The following is a 21,084-nucleotide window of genomic DNA, read 5'->3' on the forward strand; positions in this document are numbered from 1 at the left end:
AGAAAGACAGGTAGGGTCACGCTCGCTGTTTTTGAGTAATGGTTTGACTGTTGCATGTTTGAAAGAAGAGGGAAAGGTACCAGAGTAGAGGGAGGAGTTAAAAATGTGTGTTAGCGTAGGGATTATACAAGTAGCAAGAGGTTTTAGGAGATGGGAGGGAATGGGGCCAAGAGGGCAAGTGGTAGAGGGAGAAGAGGAGATCAGCAATGACACATCCTCCTCCGTGACAGCGGATAAAGAGTCATGGAAGGCAGGAGGAGAGTTAGGAAGAGGTGTAGGATGGGAGGAGGATACAGAGGGGATGGCCTGACGTATGGATTCCACCTTTTCTTTGAAATAGTTGGCAAAGTCCTGAGGTGAGATGAAGGAAAAAGACCAGGTAGCAGAGGGTGGTCTGAGTAGGGAGTCAAAGACAGTGAAGAGTCGGCGTAGATTCGACTTGTGTGTGTTTATTAGTGAAGAAAAGTAGGTTGTTTAGCCTGAGAGAGGGTAGAGTTGAAATAGGATAGCATACATTTGCAGTGAAGGAAGTCTGTGAGTGTGAGATTTCCTCCAGTGGCATTGCTGATTGGCAGAGGCAGTAGCAGTGAACCAGGAAGTTTGGGCTGTGTTGTGATCCCTACGGCTGGTGCGGTCCGGACTGTTTAGCTCCAGCGTGCGGCTCCAGCTCGCAGTTTCGTGGTGAGTGCCTGTCTCTCCCTTTACAGCCTATTGCCCAGTGATTGGTATTTTGTTTACTGTATGCAGACCAATATGGGCTTTTTCTGTGACCAATGAGTCTTATTTGTATGTCATTATTTACAGTGTGTGCACGCTGCTGTATTAGGGCGGTATTTACAGTGTGTGCACGCTGCTGTATTAGGGCGGTATTGACAGTGTGTGCACGCTGCTGTATTAGGACAGTATTTACAGTGTGTGCACGCTGCTGTATTAGGGCGGTATTGACAGTGTGTGCACGCTGCTGTATTAGGACAGTATTTACAGTGTGTGCACGCTGCTGTATTAGGGCGGTATTTACAGTGTGTGCACGCTGCTGTATTAGGGCAGTATTTACAGTGTGTGCACGCTGCTGTATTAGGGCGGTATTTACAGTGTGTGCACGCTGCTGTATTAGGGCGGTATTTACAGTGTGTGCACGCTGCTGTATTAGGACAGTATTTACAGTGTGTGCACGCTGCTGTATTAGGACAGTATTTACAGTGTGTGCACGCTGCTGTATTAGGGCAGTATTTACAGTGTGTGCACGCTGCTGTATTAGGGCAGTATTTACAGTGTGTGCACGCTGCTGTATTAGGGCACTATTTACAGTGTGTGCACGCTGCTGTATTAGGGCGGTATTTACAGTGTGTGCACACTGCTGTATTAGGACAGTATTTACAGTGTGTGCACGCTGCTGTATTAGGACAGTATTTACAGTGTGTGCACGCTGCTGTATTAGGACAGTATTTACAGTGTGTGCACGCTGCTGTATTAGGGCAGTATTTACAGTGTGTGCACGCTGCTGTATTAGGACAGTATTTACAGTGTGTGCACGCTGCTGTATTAGGGCAGTATTTACAGTGTGTGCACGCTGCTGTATTAGGACAGTATTTACAGTGTGTGCACGCTGCTGTATTAGGGCAGTATTTACAGTGTGTGCACGCTGCTGTATTAGGGCAGTATTTACAGTGTGTGCACGCTGCTGTATTAGGACAGTATTTACAGTGTGTGCACGCTGCTGTATTAGGACGGTATTTACAGTGTGTGCACGCTGCTGTATTAGGGCGGTATTTACAGTGTGTGCACGCTGCTGTATTAGGACAGTATTTACAGTGTGTGCACGCTGCTGTATTAGGGCAGTATTTACAGTGTGTGCACGCTGCTGAATTAGGGCAGTATTTACAGTGTGTGCACGCTGCTGTATTAGGGCAGTATTTACAGTGTGTGCACGCTGCTGTATTAGGACAGTATTTACAGTGTGTGCACGCTGCTGTATTAGGACAGTATTTACAGTGTGTGCACGCTGCTGTATTAGGGCAGTATTTACAGTGTGTGCACGCTGCTGTATTAGGGCAGTATTTACAGTGTGTGCACGCTGCTGTATTAGGACAGTATTTACAGTGTGTGCACGCTGCTGTATTAGGGCAGTATTTACAGTGTGTGCACGCTGCTGTATTAGGGCGGTATTTACAGTGTGTGCACGCTGCTGTATTAGGGCAGTATTTACAGTGTGTGCACGCTGCTGTATTAGGGCAGTATTTACAGTGTGTGCACGCTGCTGTATTAGGGCAGTATTTACAGTGTGTGCACGCTGCTGTATTAGGGCAGTATTTACAGTGTGTGCACGCTGCTGTATTAGGGCGGTATTTACAGTGTGTGCACGCTGCTGTATTAGGGCACTATTTACAGTGTGTGCACGCTGCTGTATTAGGGCGGTATTTACAGTGTGTGCACGCTGCTGTATTAGGGCGGTATTTACAGTGTGTGCACGCTGCTGTATTAGGACAGTATTTACAGTGTGTGCACGCTGCTGTATTAGGGCGGTATTTACAGTGTGTGCACGCTGCTGTATTAGGACAGTATTTACAGTGTGTGCACGCTGCTGTATTAGGGCAGTATTTACAGTGTGTGCACGCTGCTGTATTAGGACGGTATTTACAGTGTGTGCACGCTGCTGTATTAGGACAGTATTTACAGTGTGTGCACGCTGCTGTATTAGGGCAGTATTTACAGTGTGTGCACGCTGCTGTATTAGGGCAGTATTTACAGTGTGTGCACGCTGCTGTATTAGGACGGTATTTACAGTGTGTGCACGCTGCTGTATTAGGGCGGTATTTACAGTGTGTGCACGCTGCTGTATTAGGGCAGTATTTACAGTGTGTGCACGCTGCTGTATAAGGGCAGTATTTACAGTGTGTGCACGCTGCTGTATTAGGACAGTATTTACAGTGTGTGCACGCTGCTGTATTAGGACGGTATTTACAGTGTGTGCACGCTGCTGTAATAGGGCAGTATTTACAGTGTGTGCACGCTGCTGTATAAGGGCAGTATTTACAGTGTGTGCACGCTGCTGTATTAGGGCAGTATTTACAGTGTGTGCACGCTGCTGTATTAGGGCAGTATTTACAGTGTGTGCACGCTGCTGTATTAGGGCAGTATTTACAGTGTGTGCACGCTGCTGTATAAGGGCAGTATTTACAGTGTGTGCACGCTGCTGTATTAGGACAGTATTTACAGTGTGTGCACGCTGCTGTATTAGGGCGGTATTTACAGTGTGTGCACGCTGCTGTATTAGGGCAGTATTTACAGTGTGTGCACGCTGCTGTATTAGGGCGGTATTTACAGTGTGTGCACGCTGCTGTATTAGGGCGGTATTTACAGTGTGTGCACGCTGCTGTATTAGGACGGTATTTACAGTGTGTGCACGCTGCTGTATTAGGGCAGTATTTACAGTGTGTGCACGCTGCTGTATTAGGGCAGTATTTACAGTGTGTGCACGCTGCTGTATAAGGGCAGTATTTACAGTGTGTGCACGCTGCTGTATTAGGACAGTATTTACAGTGTGTGCACGCTGCTGTATTAGGGCGGTATTTACAGTGTGTGCACGCTGCTGTATTAGGGCAGTATTTACAGTGTGTGCACGCTGCTGTATTAGGGCAGTATTTAGAGTGTGTGCACGCTGCTGTATTAGGACAGTATTTACAGTGTGTGCACGCTGCTGTATTAGGGCAGTATTTACAGTGTGTGCACGCTGCTGTATTAGGGCAGTATTTACAGTGTGTGCACGCTGCTGTATTAGGGCGGTATTTACGGTGTGTGCACGCTGCTGTATTAGGACGGTATTTACAGTGTGTGCACGCTGCTGTATTAGGGCAGTATTTACAGTGTGTGCACGCTGCTGTATTAGGGCAGTATTTACAGTGTGTGCACGCTGCTGTATTAGGACAGTATTTACAGTGTGTGCACGCTGCTGTATTAGGGCAGTATTTACAGTGTGTGCACGCTGCTGTATTAGGGCAGTATTTACAGTGTGTGCACGCTGCTGTATTAGGGCAGTATTTACAGTGTGTGCACGCTGCTGTATTAGGGCAGTATTTACAGTGTGTGCACGCTGCTGTATTAGGGCAGTATTTACAGTGTGTGCACGCTGCTGTATTAGGGCAGTATTTACAATGTGTGCACGCTGCTGTATTAGGACAGTATTTACAGTGTGTGCACGCTGCTGTATTAGGGCAGTATTTACAGTGTGTGCACGCTGCTGTATTAGGACAGTATTTACAGTGTGTGCACGCTGCTGTATTAGGACAGTATTTACAGTGTGTGCACGCTGCTGTATTAGGGCAGTATTTACAGTGTGTGCACGCTGCTGTATTAGGGCGGTATTTACAGTGTGTGCACGCTGCTGTATTAGGACAGTATTTACAGTGTGTGCACGCTGCTGTATTAGGACGGTATTTACAGTGTGTGCACGCTGCTGTATTAGGGCGGTATTTACAGTGTGTGCACGCTGCTGTATTAGGACAGTATTTACAGTGTGTGCACGCTGCTGTATTAGGACGGTATTTACAGTGTGTGCACGCTGCTGTATTAGGGCGGTATTTACAGTGTGTGCACGCTGCTGTATTAGGACAGTATTTACAGTGTGTGCACGCTGCTGTATTAGGGCAGTATTTACAGTGTGTGCACGCTGCTGTATTAGGGCAGTATTTACAGTGTGTGCACGCTGCTGTTTTAGGGTAGTATTTACAGTGTGTGCACGCTGCTGTATTAGGACAGTATTTACAGTGTGTGCACGCTGCTGTATTAGGACAGTATTTACAGTGTGTGCACGCTGCTGTATTAGGGCAGTATTTACAGTGTGTGCACGCTGCTGTATTAGGGCAGTATTTACAGTGTGTGCACGCTGCTGTATTAGGACAGTATTTACAGTGTGTGCACGCTGCTGTATTAGGGCAGTATTTACAGTGTGTGCACGCTGCTGTATTAGGGCGGTATTTACAGTGTGTGCACGCTGCTGTATTAGGGCAGTATTTACAGTGTGTGCACGCTGCTGTATTAGGGCAGTATTTACAGTGTGTGCACGCTGCTGTATAAGGGCAGTATTTACAGTGTGTGCACGCTGCTGTATTAGGACAGTATTTACAGTGTGTGCACGCTGCTGTATTAGGGCGGTATTTACAGTGTGTGCACGCTGCTGTATTAGGGCAGTATTTACAGTGTGTGCACGCTGCTGTATTAGGGCGGTATTTACAGTGTGTGCACGCTGCTGTATTAGGGCGGTATTTACAGTGTGTGCACGCTGCTGTATTAGGACGGTATTTACAGTGTGTGCACGCTGCTGTATTAGGGCAGTATTTACAGTGTGTGCACGCTGCTGTATTAGGGCAGTATTTACAGTGTGTGCACGCTGCTGTATAAGGGCAGTATTTACAGTGTGTGCACGCTGCTGTATTAGGACAGTATTTACAGTGTGTGCACGCTGCTGTATTAGGGCGGTATTTACAGTGTGTGCACGCTGCTGTATTAGGGCAGTATTTACAGTGTGTGCACGCTGCTGTATTAGGGCAGTATTTACAGTGTGTGCACGCTGCTGTATTAGGACAGTATTTACAGTGTGTGCACGCTGCTGTATTAGGGCAGTATTTACAGTGTGTGCACGCTGCTGTATTAGGGCAGTATTTACAGTGTGTGCACGCTGCTGTATTAGGGCGGTATTTACAGTGTGTGCACGCTGCTGTATTAGGACGGTATTTACAGTGTGTGCACGCTGCTGTATTAGGGCAGTATTTACAGTGTGTGCACGCTGCTGTATTAGGGCAGTATTTACAGTGTGTGCACGCTGCTGTATTAGGACAGTATTTACAGTGTGTGCACGCTGCTGTATTAGGGCAGTATTTACAGTGTGTGCACGCTGCTGTATTAGGGCAGTATTTACAGTGTGTGCACGCTGCTGTATTAGGGCAGTATTTACAGTGTGTGCACGCTGCTGTATTAGGGCAGTATTTACAGTGTGTGCACGCTGCTGTATTAGGGCAGTATTTACAGTGTGTGCACGCTGCTGTATTAGGGCAGTATTTACAATGTGTGCACGCTGCTGTATTAGGACAGTATTTACAGTGTGTGCACGCTGCTGTATTAGGGCAGTATTTACAGTGTGTGCACGCTGCTGTATTAGGACAGTATTTACAGTGTGTGCACGCTGCTGTATTAGGACAGTATTTACAGTGTGTGCACGCTGCTGTATTAGGGCAGTATTTACAGTGTGTGCACGCTGCTGTATTAGGGCGGTATTTACAGTGTGTGCACGCTGCTGTATTAGGACAGTATTTACAGTGTGTGCACGCTGCTGTATTAGGACGGTATTTACAGTGTGTGCACGCTGCTGTATTAGGGCGGTATTTACAGTGTGTGCACGCTGCTGTATTAGGACAGTATTTACAGTGTGTGCACGCTGCTGTATTAGGACGGTATTTACAGTGTGTGCACGCTGCTGTATTAGGACGGTATTTACAGTGTGTGCACGCTGCTGTATTAGGGCGGTATTTACAGTGTGTGCACGCTGCTGTATTAGGACAGTATTTACAGTGTGTGCACGCTGCTGTATTAGGGCAGTATTTACAGTGTGTGCACGCTGCTGTATTAGGGCAGTATTTACAGTGTGTGCACGCTGCTGTATTAGGGCAGTATTTACAGTGTGTGCACGCTGCTGTATTAGGGTAGTATTTACAGTGTGTGCACGCTGCTGTATTAGGACAGTATTTACAGTGTGTGTACGCTGCTGTATTAGGACAGTATTTACAGTGTGTGCACGCTGCTGTATTAGGGCAGTATTTACAGTGTGTGCACGCTGCTGTATTAGGGCAGTATTTACAGTGTGTGCACGCTGCTGTATTAGGACAGTATTTACAGTGTGTGCACGCTGCTGTATTAGGGCAGTATTTACAGTGTGTGCACGCTGCTGTATTAGGGCGGTATTTACAGTGTGTGCACGCTGCTGTATTAGGGCAGTATTTACAGTGTGTGCACGCTGCTGTATTAGGGCAGTATTTACAGTGTGTGCACGCTGCTGTATTAGGGCAGTATTTACAGTGTGTGCACGCTGCTGTATTAGGGCAGTATTTACAGTGTGTGCACGCTGCTGTATTAGGGCGGTATTTACAGTGTGTGCACACTGCTGTATTAGGGCACTATTTACAGTGTGTGCACGCTGCTGTATTAGGGCGGTATTTACAGTGTGTGCACGCTGCTGTATTAGGGCGGTATTTACAGTGTGTGCACGCTGCTGTATTAGGACAGTATTTACAGTGTGTGCACGCTGCTGTATTAGGGCGGTATTTACAGTGTGTGCACGCTGCTGTATTAGGACAGTATTTACAGTGTGTGCACGCTGCTGTATTAGGGCAGTATTTACAGTGTGTGCACGCTGCTGTATTAGGACGGTATTTACAGTGTGTGCACGCTGCTGTATTAGGACAGTATTTACAGTGTGTGCACGCTGCTGTATTAGGGCAGTATTTACAGTGTGTGCACGCTGCTGTATTAGGGCAGTATTTACAGTGTGTGCACGCTGCTGTATTAGGACGGTATTTACAGTGTGTGCACGCTGCTGTATTAGGGCGGTATTTACAGTGTGTGCACGCTGCTGTATTAGGGCAGTATTTACAGTGTGTGCACGCTGCTGTATAAGGGCAGTATTTACATTGTGTGCACGCTGCTGTATTAGGACAGTATTTACAGTGTGTGCACGCTGCTGTATTAGGACGGTATTTACAGTGTGTGCACGCTGCTGTATTAGGGCAGTATTTACAGTGTGTGCACGCTGCTGTATAAGGGCAGTATTTACAGTGTGTGCACGCTGCTGTATTAGGGCAGTATTTACAGTGTGTGCACGCTGCTGTATTAGGGCAGTATTTACAGTGTGTGCACGCTGCTGTATTAGGGTAGTATTTACAGTGTGTGCACGCTGCTGTATTAGGACAGTATTTACAGTGTGTGCACGCTGCTGTATTAGGACAGTATTTACAGTGTGTGCACGCTGCTGTATTAGGGCAGTATTTACAGTGTGTGCACGCTGCTGTATTAGGGCAGTATTTACAGTGTGTGCACGCTGCTGTATTAGGACAGTATTTACAGTGTGTGCACGCTGCTGTATTAGGGCGGTATTTACAGTGTGTGCACGCTGCTGTATTAGGGCGGTATTTACAGTGTGTGCACGCTGCTGTATTAGGGCAGTATTTACAGTGTGTGCACGCTGCTGTATTAGGGCAGTATTTACAGTGTGTGCACGCTGCTGTATTAGGGCAGTATTTACAGTGTGTGCACGCTGCTGTATTAGGGCAGTATTTACAGTGTGTGCACGCTGCTGTATTAGGGCGGTATTTACAGTGTGTGCACGCTGCTGTATTAGGGCACTATTTACAGTGTGTGCACGCTGCTGTATTAGGGCGGTATTTACAGTGTGTGCACGCTGCTGTATTAGGGCGGTATTTACAGTGTGTGCACGCTGCTGTATTAGGACAGTATTTACAGTGTGTGCACGCTGCTGTATTAGGGCGGTATTTACAGTGTGTGCACGCTGCTGTATTAGGACAGTATTTACAGTGTGTGCACGCTGCTGTATTAGGGCAGTATTTACAGTGTGTGCACGCTGCTGTATTAGGGCAGTATTTACAGTGTGTGCACGCTGCTGTATTAGGGCAGTATTTACAGTGTGTGCACGCTGCTGTATTAGGGCAGTATTTACAATGTGTGCACGCTGCTGTATTAGGACAGTATTTACAGTGTGTGCACGCTGCTGTATTAGGGCAGTATTTACAGTGTGTGCACGCTGCTGTATTAGGACAGTATTTACAGTGTGTGCACGCTGCTGTATTAGGACAGTATTTACAATGTGTGCACGCTGCTGTATTAGGGCAGTATTTACAGTGTGTGCACGCTGCTGTATTAGGGCGGTATTTACAGTGTGTGCACGCTGCTGTATTAGGACAGTATTTACAGTGTGTGCACGCTGCTGTATTAGGACGGTATTTACAGTGTGTGCACGCTGCTGTATTAGGGCGGTATTTACAGTGTGTGCACGCTGCTGTATTAGGACAGTATTTACAGTGTGTGCACGCTGCTGTATTAGGACGGTATTTACAGTGTGTGCACGCTGCTGTATTAGGGCGGTATTTACAGTGTGTGCACGCTGCTGTATTAGGACAGTATTTACAGTGTGTGCACGCTGCTGTATTAGGGCAGTATTTACAGTGTGTGCACGCTGCTGTATTAGGGCAGTATTTACAGTGTGTGCACGCTGCTGTATTAGGGTAGTATTTACAGTGTGTGCACGCTGCTGTATTAGGACAGTATTTACAGTGTGTGCACGCTGCTGTATTAGGACAGTATTTACAGTGTGTGCACGCTGCTGTATTAGGGCAGTATTTACAGTGTGTGCACGCTGCTGTATTAGGGCAGTATTTACAGTGTGTGCACGCTGCTGTATTAGGACAGTATTTACAGTGTGTGCACGCTGCTGTATTAGGGCAGTATTTACAGTGTGTGCACGCTGCTGTATTAGGGCGGTATTTACAGTGTGTGCACGCTGCTGTATTAGGGCAGTATTTACAGTGTGTGCACGCTGCTGTATTAGGGCAGTATTTACAGTGTGTGCACGCTGCTGTATTAGGGCAGTATTTACAGTATGTGCACGCTGCTGTATTAGGGCAGTATTTACAGTGTGTGCACGCTGCTGTATTAGGGCGGTATTTAGAGTGTGTGCACGCTGCTGTATTAGTGCACTATTTACAGTGTGTGCACGCTGCTGTATTAGGGCGGTATTTACAGTGTGTGCACGCTGCTGTATTAGGGCGGTATTTACAGTGTGTGCACGCTGCTGTATTAGGACAGTATTTACAGTGTGTGCACGCTGCTGTATTAGGGCGGTATTTACAGTGTGTGCACGCTGCTGTATTAGGACAGTATTTACAGTGTGTGCACGCTGCTGTATTAGGGCAGTATTTACAGTGTGTGCACGCTGCTGTATTAGGACGGTATTTACAGTGTGTGCACGCTGCTGTATTAGGACAGTATTTACAGTGTGTGCACGCTGCTGTATTAGGGCAGTATTTACAGTGTGTGCACGCTGCTGTATTAGGGCAGTATTTACAGTGTGTGCACGCTGCTGTATTAGGACGGTATTTACAGTGTGTGCACGCTGCTGTATTAGGGCGGGATTTACAGTGTGTGCACGCTGCTGTATTAGGGCAGTATTTACAGTGTGTGCACGCTGCTGTATAAGGGCAGTATTTACAGTGTGTGCACGCTGCTGTATTAGGGCAGTATTTACAGTGTGTGCACGCTGCTGTATTAGGACAGTATTTACAGTGTGTGCACGCTGCTGTATTAGGGCGGTATTTACAGTGTGTGCACGCTGCTGTATTAGGGCGGTATTTACAGTGTGTGCACGCTGCTGTATTAGGGCAGTATTTACAGTGTGTGCACGCTGCTGTATTAGGGCAGTATTTACAGTGTGTGCACGCTGCTGTATTAGGGCAGTATTTACAGTGTGTGCACGCTGCTGTATTAGGGCAGTATTTACAGTGTGTGCACGCTGCTGTATTAGGGCGGTATTTACAGTGTGTGCACGCTGCTGTATTAGGGCACTATTTACAGTGTGTGCACGCTGCTGTATTAGGGCGGTATTTACAGTGTGTGCACGCTGCTGTATTAGGGCGGTATTTACAGTGTGTGCACGCTGCTGTATTAGGACAGTATTTACAGTGTGTGCACGCTGCTGTATTAGGGCGGTATTTACAGTGTGTGCACGCTGCTGTATTAGGGCAGTATTTACAGTGTGTGCACGCTGCTGTATTAGGGCAGTATTTACAGTGTGTGCACGCTGCTGTATTAGGGCAGTATTTACAGTGTGTGCACGCTGCTGTATTAGGGCAGTATTTACAGTGTGTGCACGCTGCTGTATTAGGGCGGTATTTACAGTGTGTGCACGCTGCTGTATTAGGGCACTATTTACAGTGTGTGCACGCTGCTGTATTAGGGCGGTATTTACAGTGTGTGCACGCTGCTGTATTAGGGCGGTATTTACAGTGTGTGCACGCTGCTGTATTAGGACAGTATTTACAGTGTGTGCACGCTGCTGTATTAGGGCGGTATTTACAGTGTGTGCACGCTGCTGTATTAGGACAGTATTTACAGTGTGTGCACGCTGCTGTATTAGGGCAGTATTTACAGTGTGTGCACGCTGCTGTATTAGGGCAGTATTTACAGTGTGTGCACGCTGCTGTATTAGGGCAGTATTTACAGTGTGTGCACGCTGCTGTATTAGGGCAGTATTTACAATGTGTGCACGCTGCTGTATTAGGACAGTATTTACAGTGTGTGCACGCTGCTGTATTAGGGCAGTATTTACAGTGTGTGCACGCTGCTGTATTAGGACAGTATTTACAGTGTGTGCACGCTGCTGTATTAGGACAGTATTTACAATGTGTGCACGCTGCTGTATTAGGGCAGTATTTACAGTGTGTGCACGCTGCTGTATTAGGGCGGTATTTACAGTGTGTGCACGCTGCTGTATTAGGACAGTATTTACAGTGTGTGCACGCTGCTGTATTAGGACGGTATTTACAGTGTGTGCACGCTGCTGTATTAGGGCGGTATTTACAGTGTGTGCACGCTGCTGTATTAGGACAGTATTTACAGTGTGTGCACGCTGCTGTATTAGGACGGTATTTACAGTGTGTGCACGCTGCTGTATTAGGGCGGTATTTACAGTGTGTGCACGCTGCTGTATTAGGACAGTATTTACAGTGTGTGCACGCTGCTGTATTAGGGCAGTATTTACAGTGTGTGCACGCTGCTGTATTAGGGCAGTATTTACAGTGTGTGCACGCTGCTGTATTAGGGTAGTATTTACAGTGTGTGCACGCTGCTGTATTAGGACAGTATTTACAGTGTGTGCACGCTGCTGTATTAGGACAGTATTTACAGTGTGTGCACGCTGCTGTATTAGGGCAGTATTTACAGTGTGTGCACGCTGCTGTATTAGGGCAGTATTTACAGTGTGTGCACGCTGCTGTATTAGGACAGTATTTACAGTGTGTGCACGCTGCTGTATTAGGGCAGTATTTACAGTGTGTGCACGCTGCTGTATTAGGGCGGTATTTACAGTGTGTGCACGCTGCTGTATTAGGGCAGTATTTACAGTGTGTGCACGCTGCTGTATTAGGGCAGTATTTACAGTGTGTGCACGCTGCTGTATTAGGGCAGTATTTACAGTATGTGCACGCTGCTGTATTAGGGCAGTATTTACAGTGTGTGCACGCTGCTGTATTAGGGCGGTATTTACAGTGTGTGCACGCTGCTGTATTAGGGCACTATTTACAGTGTGTGCACGCTGCTGTATTAGGGCGGTATTTACAGTGTGTGCACGCTGCTGTATTAGGGCGGTATTTACAGTGTGTGCACGCTGCTGTATTAGGACAGTATTTACAGTGTGTGCACGCTGCTGTATTAGGGCGGTATTTACAGTGTGTGCACGCTGCTGTATTAGGACAGTATTTACAGTGTGTGCACGCTGCTGTATTAGGGCAGTATTTACAGTGTGTGCACGCTGCTGTATTAGGACGGTATTTACAGTGTGTGCACGCTGCTGTATTAGGACAGTATTTACAGTGTGTGCACGCTGCTGTATTAGGGCAGTATTTACAGTGTGTGCACGCTGCTGTATTAGGGCAGTATTTACAGTGTGTGCACGCTGCTGTATTAGGACGGTATTTACAGTGTGTGCACGCTGCTGTATTAGGGCGGGATTTACAGTGTGTGCACGCTGCTGTATTAGGGCAGTATTTACAGTGTGTGCACGCTGCTGTATAAGGGCAGTATTTACAGTGTGTGCACGCTGCTGTATTAGGACAGTATTTACAGTGTGTGCACGCTGCTGTATTAGGACGGTATTTACAGTGTGTGCACGCTGCTGTATTAGGGCAGTATTTACAGTGTGTGCACGCTGCTGTATAAGGGCAGTATTTACAGTGTGTGCACGCTGCTGTATTAGGGCAGTATTTACAGTGTGTGCACGCTGCTGTATTAGGGCAGTATTTACAGTGTGTGCACGCTGCTGTATTAGGGTAGTATTTACAGTGTGTGCACGCTGCTGTATTAGGACAGTATTTACAGTGTGTGCACGCTGCTGTATTAGGACAGTATTTACAGTGTGTGCACGCTGCTGTATTAGGGCAGTATTTACAGTGTGTGCACGCTGCTGTATTAGGGCAGTATTTACAGTGTGTGCACGCTGCTGTATTAGGACAGTATTTACAGTGTGTGCACGCTGCTGTATTAGGGCGGTATTTACAGTGTGTGCACGCTGCTGTATTAGGGCGGTATTTACAGTGTGTGCACGCTGCTGTATTAGGGCAGTATTTACAGTGTGTGCACGCTGCTGTATTAGGGCAGTATTTACAGTGTGTGCACGCTGCTGTATTAGGGCAGTATTTACAGTGTGTGCACGCTGCTGTATTAGGGCAGTATTTACAGTGTGTGCACGCTGCTGTATTAGGGCGGTATTTACAGTGTGTGCACGCTGCTGTATTAGGGCACTATTTACAGTGTGTGCACGCTGCTGTATTAGGGCGGTATTTACAGTGTGTGCACGCTGCTGTATTAGGACAGTATTTACAGTGTGTGCACGCTGCTGTATTAGGGCGGTATTTACAGTGTGTGCACGCTGCTGTATTAGGACAGTATTTCCAGTGTGTGCACGCTGCTGTATTAGGGCAGTATTTACAGTGTGTGCACGCTGCTGTATTAGGACGGTATTTACAGTGTGTGCACGCTGCTGTATTAGGACAGTATTTACAGTGTGTGCACGCTGCTGTATTAGGGCAGTATTTACAGTGTGTGCACGCTGCTGTATTAGGGCAGTATTTACAGTGTGTGCACGCTGCTGTATTAGGACGGTATTTACAGTGTGTGCACGCTGCTGTATTAGGACAGTATTTACAGTGTGTGCACGCTGCTGTATTAGGGCAGTATTTACAGTGTGTGCACGCTGCTGTATTAGGACGGTATTTACAGTGTGTGCACGCTGCTGTATTAGGGCGGTATTTACAGTGTGTGCACGCTGCTGTATTAGGGCAGTATTTACAGTGTGTGCACGCTGCTGTATAAGGGCAGTATTTACAGTGTGTGCACGCTGCTGTATTAGGACAGTATTTACAGTGTGTGCACGCTGCTGTATTAGGACGGTATTTACAGTGTGTGCACGCTGCTGTATTAGGGCAGTATTTACAGTGTGTGCACGCTGCTGTATAAGGGCAGTATTTACAGTGTGTGCACGCTGCTGTATTAGGGCAGTATTTACAGTGTGTGCACGCTGCTGTATTAGGGCAGTATTTACAGTGTGTGCACGCTGCTGTATTAGGGCAGTATTTACAGTGTGTGCACGCTGCTGTATAAGGGCAGTATTTACAGTGTGTGCACGCTGCTGTATTAGGACAGTATTTACAGTGTGTGCACGCTGCTGTATTAGGGCGGTATTTACAGTGTGTGCACGCTGCTGTATTAGGGCAGTATTTACAGTGTGTGCACGCTGCTGTATTAGGGCGGTATTTACAGTGTGTGCACGCTGCTGTATTAGGGCGGTATTTACAGTGTGTGCACGCTGCTGTATTAGGACGGTATTTACAGTGTGTGCACGCTGCTGTATTAGGGCAGTTTTTACAGTGTGTGCACGCTGCTGTATTAGGGCAGTATTTACAGTGTGTGCACGCTGCTGTATAAGGGCAGTATTTACAGTGTGTGCACGCTGCTGTATTAGGACAGTATTTACAGTGTGTGCACGCTGCTGTATTAGGGCGGTATTTACAGTGTGTGCACGCTGCTGTATTAGGGCAGTATTTACAGTGTGTGCACGCTGCTGTATTAGGGCAGTATTTACAGTATGTGCACGCTGCTGTATTAGGGCAGTATTTACAGTGTGTGCACGCTGCTGTATTAGGGCGGTATTTACAGTGTGTGCACGCTGCTGTATTAGGACGGTATTTACAGTGTGTGCACGCTGCTGTATTAGGGCAGTATTTACAGTGTGTGCACGCTGCTGTATTAGGGCAGTATTTACAGTGTGTGCACGCTGCTGTATTAGGACAGTATTTACAGTGTGTGCACGCTGCTGTATTAGGGCAGTATTTACAGTGTGTGCACGCTGCTGTATTAGGGCAGTATTTACAGTGTGTGCACGCTGCTGTATTAGGGCAGTATTTACAGTGTGTGCACGCTGCTGTATTAGGGCAGTATTTACAGTGTGTGCACGCTGCTGTATTAGGGCAGTATTTACAGTGTGTGCACGCTGCTGTATTAGGGCAGTATTTACAATGTGTGCACGCTGCTGTATTAGGACAGTATTTACAGTGTGTGCACGCTGCTGTATTAGGGCAGTATTTACAGTGTGTGCACGCTGCTGTATTAGGACAGTATTTACAGTGTGTGCACGCTGCTGTATTAGGACAGTATTTACAGTGTGTGCACGCTGCTGTATTAGGGCGGTATTTACAGTGTGTGCACGCTGCTGTATTAGGACGGTATTTACAGTGTGTGCACGCTGCTGTATTAGGGCAGTATTTACAGTGTGTGCACGCTGCTGTATTAGGACAGTATTTACAGTGTGTGCACGCTGCTGTATTAGGACAGTATTTACAGTGTGTGCACGCTGCTGTATTAGGACAGTATTTACAGTGTGTGCACGCTGCTGTATTAGGGCGGTATTTACAGTGTGTGCACGCTGCTGTATTAGGGCGGTATTTACAGTGTGTGCACGCTGCTGTATTAGGACAGTATTTACAGTGTGTGCACGCTGCTGTATTAGGACAGTATTTACAGTGTGTGCACGCTGCTGTATTAGGGCAGTATTTACAGTGTGTGCACGCTGCTGTATTAGGGCAGTATTTACAGTGTGTGCACGCTGCTGTATTAGGACAGTATTTACAGTGTGTGCACGCTGCTGTATTAGGGCAGTATTTACAGTGTGTGCACGCTGCTGTATTAGGGCAGTATTTACAGTGTGTGCACGCTGCTGTATTAGGACAGTATTTACACCGCTTGTCTTTTGTGTCTTTTTATGTGTGGTCTTATACACCTTTCATTCTAAATAAATATTTTAATTACTCAGTTTTAATGGAGGCTTTATTTTAAAGTTACACTTCCAGTTTAATATTGGATTATATTAATCCCTGGTGTGCTGTGTGTGTATTGTGTTTTTGTCCTCCTCCATACTAATTAGATTGTAAGCTCCTCGGAGCAGGGATTCCTCTTCCTAAATGTTACGTTTATGTCTGAAGCACTTATTCCCATGACCCGTTATTTGTATTTGTTATTTATATGATTGTCACGTGTATTACTACTGTGAAGCGCTATGTGCATAAAGACATCAAATACTATACAATACAAACCTCTACAAACCTAATGTAAACCCTAGTCCTAATGAAAAGTGCTGTACCCCATGACATGAATGCTGTTTCTCTCCCAACCCCCAAAAACCTGAGGATTTAATAATGTACTCATGGTTTCATAATGTTTTTTTATTTCAGCTTTGCATGTGCATGTCTGGAGCTGGGAGAAGACAAAGCGCAGGAAACACCCCCCTTGGTGCAGGAAAGTCTCCCAGCAATACTGCCAGGTACAGTAGTGTAATACACTGTGCTAAAATGCATGTATGCCACGTCCTTTCCCCCAAACCCCTGCAAACCTAATGTAAACCCCCTAGTCCTAATGAAAAGTGCTGTACCCAATGACATGTGCTGTTTCTCCAAAACCCCCAAAATTTTAATAATGTACTCATGGGTTCATAATATTTTTTAAGTGTAGCAATGTGTAGTCATACTGTAGTCATAATGTAAAGTACTGTACCCCATGCCATGTCCTTTTTCCCTAAACACCCAACACCCAAATACTCAGGATTGCATAATGTGAGGTGAGATTGTTAATATTGAATTTTTTCTCTTTCTTTACAGACCAAGATGTCCAAGAAGAGCCAGCCAGTGCAAAGAAGAAAAAGACATGAAGATTGTAAATTTGGAAGATGATACGCCATTGTATTTTTGTATTATGCATTTTAAATGTATTATCCTGTACAAATACAACATTTCATTCTTTAAAAATACTTTTTTTGTGTGAAGTTGCATTTACTTTGTAGGCACACTTACAGTAGTTCCATACATAAAGTACTAAAGTAAATGAAATTTATATTCATATCGCTTTGATATATATAATTCTATAAAATATCATTTGTTTTTACTGTTTAGCTACACTGACAATAGTGCTACAGTACTGTATACATAAAGTACTAAAGTAAATGAAATATATATTCATATCGCTTTGACATATATATAAATCTAGAAAAATATAATTTACTGTTTAGATAGAGGACACTGACAGTAGTACTAGAAATCTAGTTACACGCATGCGCATTTTCAACAACGTTCCATAGTGACACACAAAAATGCGCAGAAATGCGATGACACGCATATGCGTTTCAACTGGCTCCATAGTTATACGCATGCACGTTTCAACAAGGTTCCATAGTGACACATACGCATGCGCAGAATAACCATTTTAAATTTGGAACAAGATGCTACTGTATTTTTGTATTATTCTTTTTAACTTTATTATCATGTGTAAACAAACATTTCATTCTCTACAGTACTAAAGTACAGTAAAGTACTAAACATCTGTGTGATATCGGATTGTGTACACATGAATGGGAATAAAGGACAGGTTGCATTGCAACTAGCTTTTTAAAACAATAACTCGCGATCGCCCACTTGAATTTCTTGACAGTATTGCAGACAACAATAAATCTCAATTTCTGCTAGGATAAAAACACTAGTAAATTCGCTCCTTAACGCATGAAAATTTGTGGGGGAAAAAGCGGCAAGTCTTGGTGTGCCAAGAATATCACCTCAATAAACTGGGAGAAAACAGCTGCTTACTCTGTAGTTCGCCAGTAGTCTGATTGAGTCCAGTTTCTGATACATTATATGAAGGTGAGTATTCTGTTTTCAGGCAACTCGAGCACAGGTTGGCTCTTAAATGAATGATGAGAAGATGAAGTCTTCATTAAGACCCTTGGAATAAAGTGTATTTAACATGTAAATCCACCTTGACTCCTTCTTGAGAAGTTCGGTGTCCCAGTCACCTCGTCGAATACCCATAGAGAGTTGGTTTATCCCTATGAAAGTGAGAGCTGTCGTGTCACTGCCTTGATAGTAGTTAACTCGCTATTGGTGTTTCAAGTTTGTTGTGGATGGCGCCCACATGTTCTAATATATGTCTTCTGAACTCGCGTTTAGTTTTCCCCACATATCTCTTTTTACAGGTTCAAACTGCCATAAAGGTGACACCAGTGGTCTGACAGTTTGCAAATCTCCTGATGTCAAAGGTATATGAGTTATCCCAGTTCTGAAATGTATTTATATTAGAAACGTGTTTAGGATTTGCACCTGTGCCATTTGTATGAGAGTGTCGGTTTATGTGGTAGCCAGGTAGGTCTTGATGGTCTTCCAAAATGACAATGGACAAGTCTATCAATGATGCTTTTGGACCTTCTTGTGGTGTTGGATGGGTATTTTGGAAGTATTTCCCTCAAGTGGTCATCATCCAGGAAGACATGCTAGTTTCTACGTAGTATGTTGGTGGTTAAAATACGTTGACTATTGTATGTGCCTATAAAACTAATTATTTTGTTCATCTGTGGCACCAGTTGTGTGTTGGACAGCAACTGATCCCTTGTGGTGTGATTTGCTCTTTTACAGGCTTTATTGATCAACCTGTTACTATATCCTCTGTTGATAAATCTTGTTCTCATCAGACTGGCTTGTTTCTAAACCTCTTCATCAGTGGGGCAGTTTCTGCGAACTCGCAGAAACTTACCCATGGGGATGCCTCTAATAAGAGTCTGGGGGTGGTGGCTCTTGGCTCTTAAGAGACTATTAGTCGCTGTATCTTTGCGATGCAAAGTAGTACAGAGTGTATTCATATGTCCCCTCAAAATTTTGAGATCCAAGAATGTGATACAGTATTCTCTCTGTTTATGTCCATAGTCAGATTGAGGTTGTGTGTTGTTATTATTAAGAACCCCTATAATTTCTTTAAGGAGTTCTATGTAGCTAGACCACAGTGCGAACACATCATTAATCAATCTCACCCACATGAACATGTGTGGTGTACTTGTCATTGTCATCTGTGAAGACTTTCTGGACCTCCCAACATCCTAAGTATAGGTTGGCACAGGGTGGGGCACATTCTGTGCCCATCGTTGTCCCTTGTACTTGATCATAGAGCTGGTGATCAAAGAGAAAATAATTCTTGGTAAATACAAGGTATAGAAGCTTCAGAGTGAATTAATGATGTGCATTGTACTGTCTACCTCTCGTGTCCAGGAAGTACGAGATAGAATTATGCCCACTTCATGTATTATGCTTGTGTACAAGCCCCCTACATCCAAACAAACTAGTAAGATTTCTTCATCAATAGTCACTCCTTCCAGTTTCTGGATGATGTCCTTACTGTCTCTCTGGGAGAATGGTAATGCTGTAACAAGCCTCAAAACATTGTCAACATAGTACTGGCTGTCACGGGAAACCAGTGCTTTTAACACAAAAATTACCCGGATCCTTTGATTGAACAAAACGTGAGATAAAATAAATTGTGGTTTATTTACACACGAAACACACACAGCTTGAAGTACAAACAATTATGAATAAACACTTACTGGGATGGAGCAAAACGAAATAAAATGTCCACGGAACGAAATCCACAGAAATCAAGTCTCTAGGCATCAATTCCCAGGAGCGGGGTTGATGCGCAAAAAGAGCTGTGTAACAGTTCTTGGCTACGGGCACCACTCGCAACCCCTGTATCTTCGCCGAAAGGAAACTTTTCGTTCTGTCCTTGCAGGATTAGTACGGGAATCCTTAGTTCTAACGAACTTTTGAAGCAGGGTACAAGTCCTAGTTACGATGGAATTTCTTGTACTGCACGATGTAGCTCAGATGAATCTAATCTCCCGATTGGCGGCACAGACTTTTGAAAGCACCAAAGTCCTATCTGTATGGGAGGATTCGCCATCCTGGTGGTCGCAGACCATCTCATCACCCCAACAAACCTTCCGTGACGGTTACCCAGGATGCGTGGTTTCGTGGTCCCAGTACACGCACGGACCTTTTGAAGTCTGATCAACCGCCCGCGGATTCGGATCCCAGGAATCAGCGTGGGAGTGACACACGCTCTAAACTCCGCCCCCTGGCCTCCGTGATGGCGCACGAGCAGTTCCACCCTCAATCCCGATTAGGCTGCATCATAGGGCACACGTGTGCACCAGCAGCCAATCGACTCTCACTTCCTTGTTCCGCCCTGGCTGGCTATTGGAGGTTCCTCCTATTTATACCCTCAGTCTACAATCATTCATTGCTGAGCATAGTCATTGTGATGCCGTGCCTTGCCACATCCTTGTTCCTGAATCCTTGCCTTGCCTGCTGATTTATCTCTTGTTGCTTGAAACCTGTTAGCACCTTGGACTCCACTTCTCTCCACTCCTGATCCGGCTTTTACGACCAATCTCCTGTCTCCAGTCCTGACCTTGGCTAACTACTCCAATGATCCAATATTCTCCTATCCTAAACCTGGCTACGTACCTCGACTATCCGACTCTCTCCAATCCTGAACCTGGCTACGAACTACGACGATCCGCAACTCTCCGCTCCTGAACCTGGCAAGTACCTTAACCATTCTACTATCTGTAATCCTGACCTGGCTTGAACGACTACTTTACATCCTAGGCGCGCCCGTGTGGCTGTGAGTCGGCGTTAACCAATTCCCTACCCCAGCATCGCGGTCGCGCTTCGTTTGTGGTGACCTACGCGTTACAGTATGCTCAGCCACACAAACTTCGACCCCGCTGAGGTAGGAGGAGTCCTGCGCACACACGCAAGCCACCTAACTACCTTGGAGGGAATAATTGTGGGTAGCGAGCAAGCCTTGCTCTCTGTTCAGGAGGACTTTCGCACCCTGCCTTTGTGCCTGCTGTTCCTGAGATCCCCACTACTCCAGCTTTGC

General features: G+C 45.7%; 1 long non-coding RNA gene across 1 annotated transcript; it reads left to right on the forward strand.

Annotated features, from left to right (window-relative positions):
* The first annotated feature begins 592 nt into the window (after positions 1–592).
* LOC142462850 (uncharacterized) lies at positions 593–17,868 on the forward strand. The gene is made up of 3 exons (XR_012787284.1): positions 593–681; positions 16,560–16,648; positions 16,983–17,868. It is a non-coding gene; the product is annotated as an uncharacterized LOC142462850 (long non-coding RNA).
* Positions 17,869–21,084: the final 3,216 nt, after the last annotated feature.

Source organism: Ascaphus truei, chromosome 11, assembly GCF_040206685.1.
Source record: "Ascaphus truei isolate aAscTru1 chromosome 11, aAscTru1.hap1, whole genome shotgun sequence".
NCBI lineage: Eukaryota > Metazoa > Chordata > Amphibia > Anura > Ascaphidae > Ascaphus > Ascaphus truei.